We start from the raw sequence: 13031 nt of genomic DNA on the forward strand, positions 1-13031 counted from the left end.
CATTTTGATTACAGAGGGGAGTAAGTATTTAGGAATTATTCTAATAAAAATTTGAACATGTACATGAAAATATTAGTACAGGTGAATCTTACATGGAATCCAATTAAATTACCATTGGATTGCACTGATACAGTGATAGTATGACCTCCCAAAGTGAGTTAATGAGATGTTCCCCTAATTACATGCCAACAGCTTATTGTTGTCATATTTCATCTTTATCATAAAATTATCACTCCTGATGTCATGAACTTGAGGTGTAAGGAAAATGGTTTACATATGTTTAAGATGATCAAAATTACAGAGATAAAATATTTGTTTTGTACCGGTATTGTATCTCCAAAACATAAAAATATCAAATGTACATGTACACACCATTTACAAAATTGGTATTTATTTGACTTATATATAACAGAACACTCACCATGAATATGGGGATTTAAAGATCCCAAAATGATGTGGGTAAAGTACAATTTACCATCCAACCTTACAGTGATTATGACGTCACAAAACTTGCATCAAATGAATTAATCGTGAAGTGATTACAAAAGCAATTACATTACAAAAATTGTACATGATAATACTATTACTTATGGCAGAAAACAAGAATAAAAACATATTAAAGATATCAGTAATTTGAGAATTATCAAAGCAAAGTACTCCGTAGCTGAGTCTGTGCTAGAGGTTACATGTCGGTAGTACCTTTCATGTAGTTCCTACATGCTTGAACAATCCGTAAACGGACCCCCATGGTAGAAACACCCAACAGGTGAAAGTCCTCCACTGACAGCAATTCCACTTGCTCTATAGTAATCTGTAATGGCACACTCATTAAAAAAAAGTACTGCTAGAAGAAAACATTTTTAAATCAATGTCTAATGTACTATAATAAATTAATGCCATAATTATAATGTAATACTATTGTTAATTACATTAAACAATCTGAGTGAATTAAGACCTTGATCAGAATAATTAAAAAAAAACCATCAGATCAGCACACATCTGTTATAAAGACTTGCTCCAGCTTAAGAAAATTTTGAACTAAGAACGTTGATGAAAATTGGTCCCTCATACCTGGAATTACTATAAACTTGAGCAATAATAATCAATATTTTAGTTAAATGCACATTTTCCATTCCAGTCCATAAATGAATAAGAACCTTGCTATTAATTTAGATTACAGCTTTATAGTTTATACTGAAATTTTATTCTAACTTTCTCACCGTTGAGTTGAGATAGTCTTACCATATTATCCTTAAAGGTATTAGTTAGATGTCCACAGCCAATCCTTTCTAACACTGTCTCAATAGGATCATCTTCAACTTTCAACAAATCAACAAAGTACATTCAGACTACATATCAAGTTATAATTTCTTTTCAAATAGCATTGTTTTACTGCAAATTATAATCTGTATATAAAACTGTTAAAAGGAAGTCCTATCAAATAAATATATTATCTAGACTAAGTACTTTATCCTCTGTGATGTAATTTCCAGATACAATCAGAGATGCATATAGTAAATAAATGTACAGAAAACAATTTATAACATACACATGACATATTGGTTTGAATTTTGTCAAAAAAGTCTGTGATGCAAAATAATTAGTGTTCTTATTTTAATAAGCTTTATAATATAACAATACTCTATGAATTTATCTCTAATTTACCCCTTGTATTATGTAGTAGAAATAAATACATGTGCAAAAATTTCATAATTTACTTTGTTTACCAAACACTTTTTATGGATGGTTCCCAGGAATTGAACCTGGTAACAATCACAGAAAGTGAATCATTAGTGCCAAACAAACCATGGTATTCCAAAAGAAAAGAGAAGGAAAACAAAGTAAATAATTAAAAAAAAAAATCAAATGAAGATAATACACATGTATTCTCCAAACCAAACCAAAATTCTGCTCCATAAAATCTTCAGAACTCAACAGACCTATAATAAAACAGTAAAAAATTAAAAATAAACAAAAGGCCTTATCGGTCATCTGACTAATACAATACAACTTACATATACAACATGTATACTATATAGTAGAACTGAACTACACATTAAGTCATTACAGAGGTAATCTATTTGAATCCTGTGACCTTGAATGAAGGTCAAGGTCATTCATTTGAACAGACTTGGTAGCTCATTATTCCAACATGCTTCAGGCCCAATATTAGATCCCAAAAGCTTTTGGTAATTGACAAGAAGTTGTTTAAAGATTTAGCCTATTTAACTCCTGTGACCTTGAATGAAGCTCAAGGTCATTCATTTGAACAAACTTGGTAGCCCTTTATCTGAGCATGCTACAGGTCACATATAAGTTTCTCTGGGCCTTTTGGTTTTTTGAGAAAAAGTCTTTAAAGATTTTAGCCTTTTTTTCACCCCTATGACCTTGAATGAAAAAAAAATGCACACAGCACATGATAATGGATGAAGGGTCAGATGACATAAAAATAAGATATGTTTTGAAAAATCATAAAAATCATTTAAAATAATAAACCAAAATACAACTTATGTAAAGAACAATGGTATTAGTAATATAGTATATAAAGTAACTGATCTCATCTTCACTCATTATCATTGACATACACTGGTAACCTGACCCTATTACAACAATGTAAAAGCCTTGAGGATCTATGGTTATACTGTCAATATATGTCTGGTGTTAAGGTTATACTGTCATTATATGTCTGGTGTTAAGGTTATACTGTCATTATATGTCTGGTGTTAAGGTTATACTGTCATTATATGTCTGGTGTTAAGGTTATACTGTCATTATATGTCTGTTGTTAAGGTTATACTGTCATTATATGTCTGACGTTAAGGTTATACTGTCATTATATGTCTGACGTTAAGGTTATACTGTCATTATATGTCTGGTGTTAAGGTTATACTGTCATTATATGTCTGGTGTTAAGGTTATACTGTCATTATATGTCTGGTGTTAAGGTTATACTGTCATTATATGTCTGGTGTTAAGGTTATACTGTCATTATATGTCTGGTGTTAAGGTTATACTGTCATTATATGTCTGGTGTTAAGGTTATACTGTCATTATATGTCTGGTGTTAAGGTTATACTGTCATTATATGTCTGGTGTTAAGGTTATACTGTCATTATATGTGTTGGTGTTAAGGTTATACTGTCATTATATGTCTGGTGTTAAGGTTATACTGTCATTATATGTCTGGTGTTAAGGTTATACTGTCATTATATGTCTGGTGTTAAGGTTATACTGTCATTATATGTCTGGTGTTAAGGTTATACTGTCATTATATGTCTGGTGTTAAGGTTATACTGTCATTATATGTCTGGTGTTAAGGTTATACTGTCATTATATGTCTGGTGTTAAGGTTATACTGTCATTATATGTCTGGTGTTAAGGTTATACTGTCATTATATGTCTGGTGTTAAGGTTATACTGTCATTATATGTCTGGTGTTAAGGTTATACTGTCATTATATGTCTGGTGTTAAGGTTATACTGTCATTATATGTCTGGTGTTAAGGTTATACTGTCATTATATGTCTGGTGTTAAGGTTTATACTGTCATTATATGTCTGGTGTTAAGGTTATACTGTCATTATATGTCTGGTGTTAAGGTTATACTGTCATTATATGTCTGGTGTTAAGGTTATACTGTCATTATATGTCTGGTGTTAAGGTTATACTGTCATTATATGTCTGGTGTTAAGGTTATACTGTCATTATATGTCTGGTGTTAAGGTTATACTGTCATTATATGTCTGGTGTTAAGGTTATACTGTCATTATATGTCTGGTGTTAAGGTTATACTGTCATTATATGTCTGGTGTTAAGGTTATACTGTCATTATATGTCTGGTGTTAAGGTTATACTGTCATTATATGTCTGGTGTTAAGGTTATACTGTCATTATATGTCTGGTGTTAAGGTTATACTGTCATTATATGTCTGGTGTTAAGGTTATACTGTCATTATATGTCTGGTGTTAAGGTTATACTGTCATTATATGTCTGGTGTTAAGGTTATACTGTCATTATATGTTCGGTGTTAAGGTTATACTGTCATTATATGTCTGGTGTTAAGGTTATACTGTCATTATATGTCTGGTGTTAAGGTTATACTGTCATTATATGTCTGGTGTTAAGGTTATACTGTCATTATATGTCTGGTGTTAAGGTTATACTGTCATTATATGTCTGGTGTTAATGTTATATATACTGTCATTATATGTCTGGTGTTAAGGTTATACTGTCATTATATGTCTGGTGTTAAGGTTATACTGTCATTATATGTCTGGTGTTAAGGTTATACTGTCATTATATGTCTGGTGTTAAGGTTATACTGTCATTATATGTCTGGTGTTAAGGTTATACTGTCATTATATGTCTGGTGTTAAGGTTATACTGTCATTATATGTCTGGTGTTAAGGTTATACTGTCATTATATGTCTGGTGTTAAGGTTATACTGTCATTATATGTCTGGTGTTAAGGTTATACTGTCATTATATGTCTGGTGTTAAGGTTATACTGTCATTATATGTCTGGTGTTAAGGTTATACTGTCATTATATGTCTGGTGTTAAGGTTATACTGTCATTATATGTCTGGTGTTAAGGTTATACTGTCATTATATGTCTGGTGTTAAGGTTATACTGTCATATATGTCTGTTGTTAAGGTTATACTGTCATTATATGTCTGGTGTTAAGGTTATACTGTCATTATATGTCTGGTGTTAAGGTTATACTGTCATTATATGTCTGGTGTTAAGGTTATACTGTCATTATATGTCTGGTGTTAAGGTTATACTGTCATTATATGTCTGGTGTTAAGGTTATACTGTCATTATATGTCTGGTGTTAAGGTTATACTGTCATTATATGTCTGGTGTTAAGGTTATACTGTCATTATATGTCTGGTGTTAAGGTTATACTGTCATTATATGTCTGGTGTTAAGGTTATACTGTCATTATATGTCTGGTGTTAAGGTTATACTGTCATTATATGTCTGGTGTTAAGGTTATACTGTCATTATATGTCTGGTGTTAAGGTTATACTGTCATTATATGTCTGGTGTTAAGGTTATACTGTCATTATATGTCTGGTGTTAAGGTTATACTGTCATTATATGTCTGGTGTTAAGGTTATACTGTCATTATATGTCTGGTGTTAAGGTTATACTGTCATTATATGTCTGGTGTTAAGGTTATACTGTCATTATATGTCTGGTGTTAAGGTTATACTGTCATTATATGTCTGGTGCTATGGTTATACTGTCATTATATGTCTGGTGTTAAGGTTATACTGTCATTATATGTCTGGTGTTAAGGTTATACTGTCATTATATGTCTGGTGTTAAGGTTATACTGTCATTATATGTCTGGTGTTAAGGTTTATACTGTCATTATATGTCTGGTGTTAAGGTTATACTGTCATTATATGTCTGGTGTTAAGGTTATACTGTCATTATATGTCTGGTGTTAAGGTTATACTGTCATTATATGTCTGGTGTTAAGGTTATACTGTCATTATATGTCTGGTGTTAAGGTTATACTGTCATTATATGTCTGGTGTTAAGGTTATACTGTCATTATATGTCTGGTGTTAAGGTTATACTGTCATTATATGTCTGGTGTTAAGGTTATACTGTCATTATATGTCTGGTGTTAAGGTTATACTGTCATTATATGTCTGGTGTTAAGGTTATACTGTCATTATATGTCTGGTGTTAAGGTTATACTGTCATTATATGTCTGGTGTTAAGGTTATACTGTCATTATATGTCTGGTGTTAAGGTTATACTGTCATTATATGTCTGGTGTTAAGGTTATACTGTCATTATATGTCTGGTGTTAAGGTTATACTGTCATTATATGTCTGGTGTTAAGGTTATACTGTCATTATATGTCTGGTGTTAAGGTTATACTGTCATTATATGTCTGGTGTTAAGGTTATATGTCATTATATGTGTTAAGGTTAACTGTTATATGTCTGGTTATATACTGTCATTATATGTCTGGTGTTAAGGTTATACTGTCATTATATGTCTGGTGTTAAGGTTATACTGTCATTATATGTCTGGTGTTAAGGTTATACTGTCATTATATGTCTGGTGTTAAGGTTATACTGTCATTATATGTCTGGTGTTAAGGTTATACTGTCATTATATGTCTGGTGTTAAGGTTATACTGTCATTATATGTCTGGTGTTAAGGTTATACTGTCATTATATGTCTGGTGTTAAGGTTATACTGTCATTATATGTCTGGTGTTAAGGTTATACTGTCATTATATGTCAGGTGTTAAGGTTATACTGTCATTATATGTCTGGTGTTAAGGTTATACTGTCATTATATGTCTGGTGTTAAGGTTATACTGTCATTATATGTCTGGTGTTAAGGTTATACTGTCATTATATGTCTGGTGTTAAGGTTATACTGTCATTATATGTCTGGTGTTAAGGTTATACTGTCATTATATGTCTGGTGTTAAGGTTATACTGTCATTATATGTCTGGTGTTAAGGTTATACTGTCATTATATGTCTGGTGTTAAGGTTATACTGTCATTATATGTCTGGTGTTAAGGTTATACTGTCATTATATGTCTGGTGTTAATGTTATACTGTCATTATATGTCTGGTGTTAAGGTTATACTGTCATTATATGTCTGGTGTTAAGGTTATACTGTCATTATATGTCTGGTGTTAAGGTTATACTGTCATTATATGTCTGGTGTTAAGGTTATACTGTCATTATATGTCTGGTGTTTATGTTATATGTCATTAATTCGGTGTTAAGGTTATACTGTCATTATATGTCTGGTGTTAAGGTTATACTGTCATTATATGTCTGGTGTTAAGGTTATACTGTCATTATATGTCTGGTGTTAAGGTTATACTGTCATTATATGTCTGGTGTTAAGGTTATACTGTCATTATATGTCTGGTGTTAAGGTTATACTGTCATTATATGTCTGGTGTTAAGGTTATACTGTCATTATATGTCTGGTGTTAAGGTTATACTGTCATTATATGTCTGGTGTTAAGGTTATACTGTCATTATATGTCTGGTGTTAAGGTTATACTGTCATATATGTCTGGTGTTAAGGTTATACTGTCATTATATGTCTGGTGTTAAGGTTATACTGTCATTATATGTCTGGTGTTAAGGTTATACTGTCATTATATGTCTGGTGTTAATGTTATATTGTCATTATATGTCTGGTGTTAATGTTATACTGTCATTATATGTCTGGTGTTAAGGTTATACTGTCATTATATGTCTGGTGTTAAGGTTATACTGTCATTATATGTCTGGTGTTAAGGTTATACTGTCATTATATGTCTGGTGTTAAGGTTATATTGTCATTATATGTCTGGTGTTAAGGTTATACTGTCATTATATGTCTGGTGTTAAGGTTATACTGTCATTATATGTCTGGTGTTAAGGTTATACTGTCATTATATGTCTGGTGTTAAGGTTATACTGTCATTATATGTCTGGTGTTAAGGTTATACTGTCATTATATGTCTGGTGTTAAGGTCATACTGTCATTATATGTCTGGCATTAAGGTTATATTGTCATTATATGTCTGGTGTTAAGGTTATACTGTCATTATATGCCTGGCGTTAAGGTTATAATCTCAAATATCTCATTATATGTCCGGTGTTAACAACACTAAAATAGATATATATTGGGGCTGATTTAACCCACTAGGCCCATGCATGATAATAAATTGTAATACAATTTGGGAGAATAATCATCCTACACCACCGTAGCAGAAACATGACTCTTAGTAGGCCTAGGCCTAACTAGGGCAGGTCTAAAACACGTGGTGCTAAAACGCTAACATATTAGCTCGATTAGTATGGAACATGGACAATATATTCATGTACTGTAATAGTGTATTATTCATACTGTAGTGTTTCTTAGAGAGAAAAAAAAGTCAAAAATAAAGTAAATGACTAGCAAAACACTAAGTCTACCTTCTGTGTTGGAAGCCATTTTGACCACGCCGCCAGACAACACTCGATCAGTTGGGCGCTTAATTGTGTAATACGCATGTCCATAATTTACGCGACGCTCGACAACGCGACAACTCGACGGCGACGCTCGATAATATCGGCGATAATATCGCTCTGTCGCCGTCGGGTTGTCGAGCGTCGCCGTCGAGTTGTCGAGCGTCGCCGTCGAGTTGTCGCGTTGTCGCCGTCGAGTTGTCGCGATCTCGCGTTGTCGACCTAAGTTGAGAGGGCGATATTGCGATATTAGTAAATGGCACTAACGGGCCACCATAACATAAAAGGTCACCGGAGGACGCCGCATGCTTACAGATATACATGTGAGCCACGGAGATAATATGCTTCTGAAGACGAAATTGTTTATAGTGGATATGGATAACAATGTGTGCAAAAGAGCAAAAAAAAAAAAAATAATAATAATTAGCACAATATATCGCTTTTTAAATTCATAATTCCATGTACAATGTAACCTTGGTCAATATATTATTATACTAGCCGCAATATACCGCTCGGCTAGAGAAAACAGCTCTTATTCTATTTAATTAACTTTCAGATTAGTTCAGTACCCACAGTATGTTATTGATAACTATATCGTTTGATTTCCAGAAAGTCTTTCAAATCTGATCTTAAGCGATATTGCGCAGCAAAATATGCATGGGTTACTATCACTTACGGTATATCCACCCCTGGAAAATCCTCGATACCCCAGGGGTTTCGATCACTTACGATCCCTACACCCCTTGACTATCTCATAGTAAAACTGGCGACAAAAGAACAGGTGATTTAGTACTTTGTACATCAAAAGAGTCGTATGTTGTCTGTGTAGATTTGAAGTTGAGCGTCGCTCTCTTTAAAGTCTTCAAAGGAAATATTTTGCTGACCTGTGATTGGTTCAGATTTTTTCTTCTGAGCTGCCGTCATTTTTACTTTGAGATAGTCCCGGGGTGTAGAGATCGTATATGATTGGAACCCCTTGATTATCGGGGATGCCCTGGATTATCTCATAGTAAAACTGGGTGCACCTTCGGAGAAAAAAAAAAACAACTGATCAATGACTGGCCTTCAGAGACTTCTTTGAAAGATTTCAGAGAGAGGAGCACATCAAAGGGGCCCAAATTCAGCTGAAATAACATGATATACCTGTCTTTTGTTGCCTTCAGCTTTACAACGACATAGTCCAAGGGTGGATATAACAACTGAAGTATCGAGAATGAATAGACTGGTAAATAAGGAGGGCATATTTTAACAAAAGTTCGATTAATTAATTCATCAATATCTGCATGGGACCAGAAAACATCCATAAAGGCGTCTCCAAAAAGGTCCTATACATAACATGCTCGAATAACTTCATCTTCTCATTGACAAGTAACTTAGAATAATGGCAAAATTGCCAACTTTTTCATGAAACCAACCTTGTAAAATCTCCTTATTACATAATGTTTATTGTATTGTTTACGTTTCTGCAGTTTTAGACTATCCATGAAAAAGTTGTAGCTCTACTAATTTTCAGTAAAATGGGTTTAATTTTTGGAAACTGCCAATAAACATGGTTTTAATCTTGAAAATACACATTAAAATACATTCAGTATAGTTTGTTAACGCAGTAGACTCAATTACTTTCAAAATATTTACTAGTACATCCAATTACTGAGGAAATACCAACAAAATAAAAATACATCCCCGGTGGGATTCGAACCCACGACCTCCGGATTAGAAGTCCGGCGCGCTATCCACTGCGCTACGGGGACCAATAGGCAACATATTCAGGTCGTACAAGTTGCCAAATTTGGTATTTCGAAATCGGGCCGTAGGTTCTATTAGACAAATTTTATTCTGCATCATTTAGTATTTTGAAATCATCAAGCTAAAATACAATTAATCAAATTAAGTGGTAATACGACATTATATATGTTATATCAAGATTATATACAGTTACTTACATGTACATGTTCTAGTACAAAGTCTACTAGTGTATCTAGACTGACTGCGTTATCTAGAGTACTCAAATACATTGTGTATCAAAGATATGACAATAGGTACTAAGACCTATAAGAATATATATATTAATATATTGAGACCAAACGATAACTTATACAGTTTACTCCTAATTGGACAAATCCCTTTTCTATGGTGGCCCGTTAGTGCCATTTACTAATATCGCAATATCGCCCTGTCAATTTAAGGTCGACAACGCGAGATCGCGACAACTCGACGGCGACAACGCGACAACTCGACGGCGACGCTCGACAACTCGACGGCGACAGAGCGATATTATCGCCGATATTATCGAGTGTCGCCGTCGAGTTGTCGCGTTGTCGAGCGTCGCGTAAATTCTGGACATGCGTATTGACACACAAACGTTCAGCTGATCTAGTTCCAAACTTGTTTCTTTATAAAATACATAGTGCAGAGAAATATATTTACAACATTCAACAAATGGATGTCATTGAAATTATTGTGATGGTCGCTTTTGATGCATTTTTTGGTCATTAATGCTACTTACGTCAATGTAAGTGTGTTTTGTGGTTTTTGTGGACAATCGTTATCTTACTCCACAATACATCGACCTTTCGTACATAATTCATGCAGTTTAGTCATAATCATATTCTAATTAAACGAATTGGAATATAACGTTACATGTAACTACTTTTGACATGCATATAGAACTTTCTTTGTCTATTTTTTATTTGTGTTTCACTGTCTCTTTCTTCTGAATTGTTAAATTTCCTTGGATTCAGTATCCAATTTTATAATATGACTTTTTCAAGAAGTTAATCGAAAAGCTTAAAACCTGTACCACATTATAATTTAAGCTTTTCCAATTCATGGCCCATATGAATTCCATAGCTACGACCATTATAACCTAATGTAAATTATGAACTTTTTCAAAAGTCCTCATCTCTTCAAACATTGGATTAGAATTATAAAAATAATTTAAGTATGTTTCAATTCAGTATCCAATAATCATTTAATTTTTGTTGTTGGCATCTGTAATGTACGAAGATCTTAGAGCTTTTCACATACACAGTGTGTGTTGCCGTTGATATTAAAGGCCTACTACCTTTCCGAAACGGCTTATAATTATTAAAATGGGAATGTAAAACGAGACCGATAATTTTGAAGAGTCACAAAAATTATTAACTTTGTATTAACTTTAACTTAAATCTTAACGGGTCGTTTTATGTCTACCGCCGTCGTCCTAAATACTGCGCGGTAGTTGACTATAGCTGCGCCAGACGGCAAAACAGCGAAATGGCTCTCCTCTGTTTTCATATATATAAGGGAGAAACCATGCATATTTTTGGTGTTGTTACCTCATCTTATGCCATCGATATATATTTTCTGATGTTATAAATGTTTTAACGAAACCTTTATGTTTTACTGCGGAAAGGTAGTGGGCCTTTAACACATCATCCTTCAACTATTGGTTTAAAGATATAAAGATCAATATGTTCCAATGCGATATCCAATAATCATAAATGTACGTATACGTTCAAATAATTTTTTGGTCTCTTATATACATAAATATCTACATTGTAAGAGCCTTGTCTTCTGTGTTAATCCGGGATTAAATTAAGAACCATGGATCTAAGAACCTTGGACTCTGTATTAATATGGATCTAAGAACCTTGAACTGTGCGTTAATATGGACCTAAGAACCTTGGACTGTGTATTAATATGGACCTAAGAACCTTGGACTGTGTATTAATATGGACCTAAGAACCTTGGACTGTGTATTAATATGGACCTAAGAACCTAGGACTCTGTATTAATATGGACCTAAGAACCTTGGACTGTGTATTAATATGGACCTAAGAACCTTGGGCTCTGTATAAATAGGGATCTAAGAACCTTGGACTCTGTATAAATAGGGATCTAAGAACCTAGGACTGTGTATTAATATGGATCTAAGAACCTAGGACTCTGTATTAATATGGACCTAAGAACCTTGGACTGTGTATTACTAGTAATAGGAATCTAAGAACATAGGACTCTATAGTAATATTGATCTAAGAACCTAGGACTCTGTAGTAATATTGATCTAAGAACCTTGGACTCTGTATAAATATGGACCTAAGAACCTTGGACTCTGTATAAATAGGGATCTAAGAACCTAGGACTCTGTATTGATATTGATCTAAGAACCTTGGACTCTGTATAAGAACCTAGGACTCTGTATTGATATTGATCTAAGAACCTTGGACTCTGTATAAATAGGAATCTAAGAACCTAGGACTGTGTATTAATATTGATCTAAGAACATTGGACTATGTATAAATAGGGATCTAAGAACCTAGGACTGTGTATTAATATGGACCTAAGAACCTTGGACTGTGTATTACTAGTAATAGAGATCTAAGAACCTAGGACTCTGTATTAATATTGATCTAAGAACCTTGGACTCGGTATAAATAGGGATCTAAAAACCTAGGACTATGTATCAATGCAGAATCTAAACACCTGAACTTTGTAGTGCTTCAGGATGTAGGTACACTTTAAACTTTTGAGTGTTAAGTTACACCAAAAAAGGTGGCACCACAGCTGCCTCCTTTTTGGTGCAACGTTACACCAAACTTTTAGGTTACAACACTGGTGTTAAGTTGTGGTGCCACCTTTTTTTAGTGTGAATTTAATCCAGGATAGGTGTAATCTTCATCCCAAATCGGTGTAACCTTCATACAGGATCGGTGTAACCTTCTTCCCAAATTGGTGTAACCTTCATCCAAAATAGATGTAATTTTAACCTTCATCCAAGATCGGTGTAACCTTCTTCCCAAATTGGTGGTTCCTGTACACGTTTGTTTATAGCACCATCTACATCCTGAAAAAAAATACAAACATCTTACAAACAAACCACAAAGCATCTTGTTCTTCTGAAAATTTACCACTTAGTAATTTAATGTAACAAATGTAAGGGACTAACTTTATATAATTATATATGTTCAAATTAAAGAATCTATAAATTCCATTTCGAGGTACACTTATACTGTATATACTATCTAAGAACCACATTGCGACTGTATATAGTATC

At 33.5% G+C, this 13031-nt stretch overlaps 1 non-coding gene across 1 annotated transcript; it reads right to left on the bottom strand.

Annotated features, from left to right (window-relative positions):
• Window positions 1-9674: 9674 nt before the first annotated feature.
• On the bottom strand, window positions 9675-9747 carry Trnar-ucu (transfer RNA arginine (anticodon UCU)). The gene has a single exon. It is a non-coding gene; the product is annotated as a tRNA-Arg (tRNA).
• Window positions 9748-13031: the final 3284 nt, after the last annotated feature.

This window comes from Argopecten irradians, chromosome 8 (genome assembly GCF_041381155.1).
Source record: "Argopecten irradians isolate NY chromosome 8, Ai_NY, whole genome shotgun sequence".
Taxonomy (NCBI): domain Eukaryota; kingdom Metazoa; phylum Mollusca; class Bivalvia; order Pectinida; family Pectinidae; genus Argopecten; species Argopecten irradians.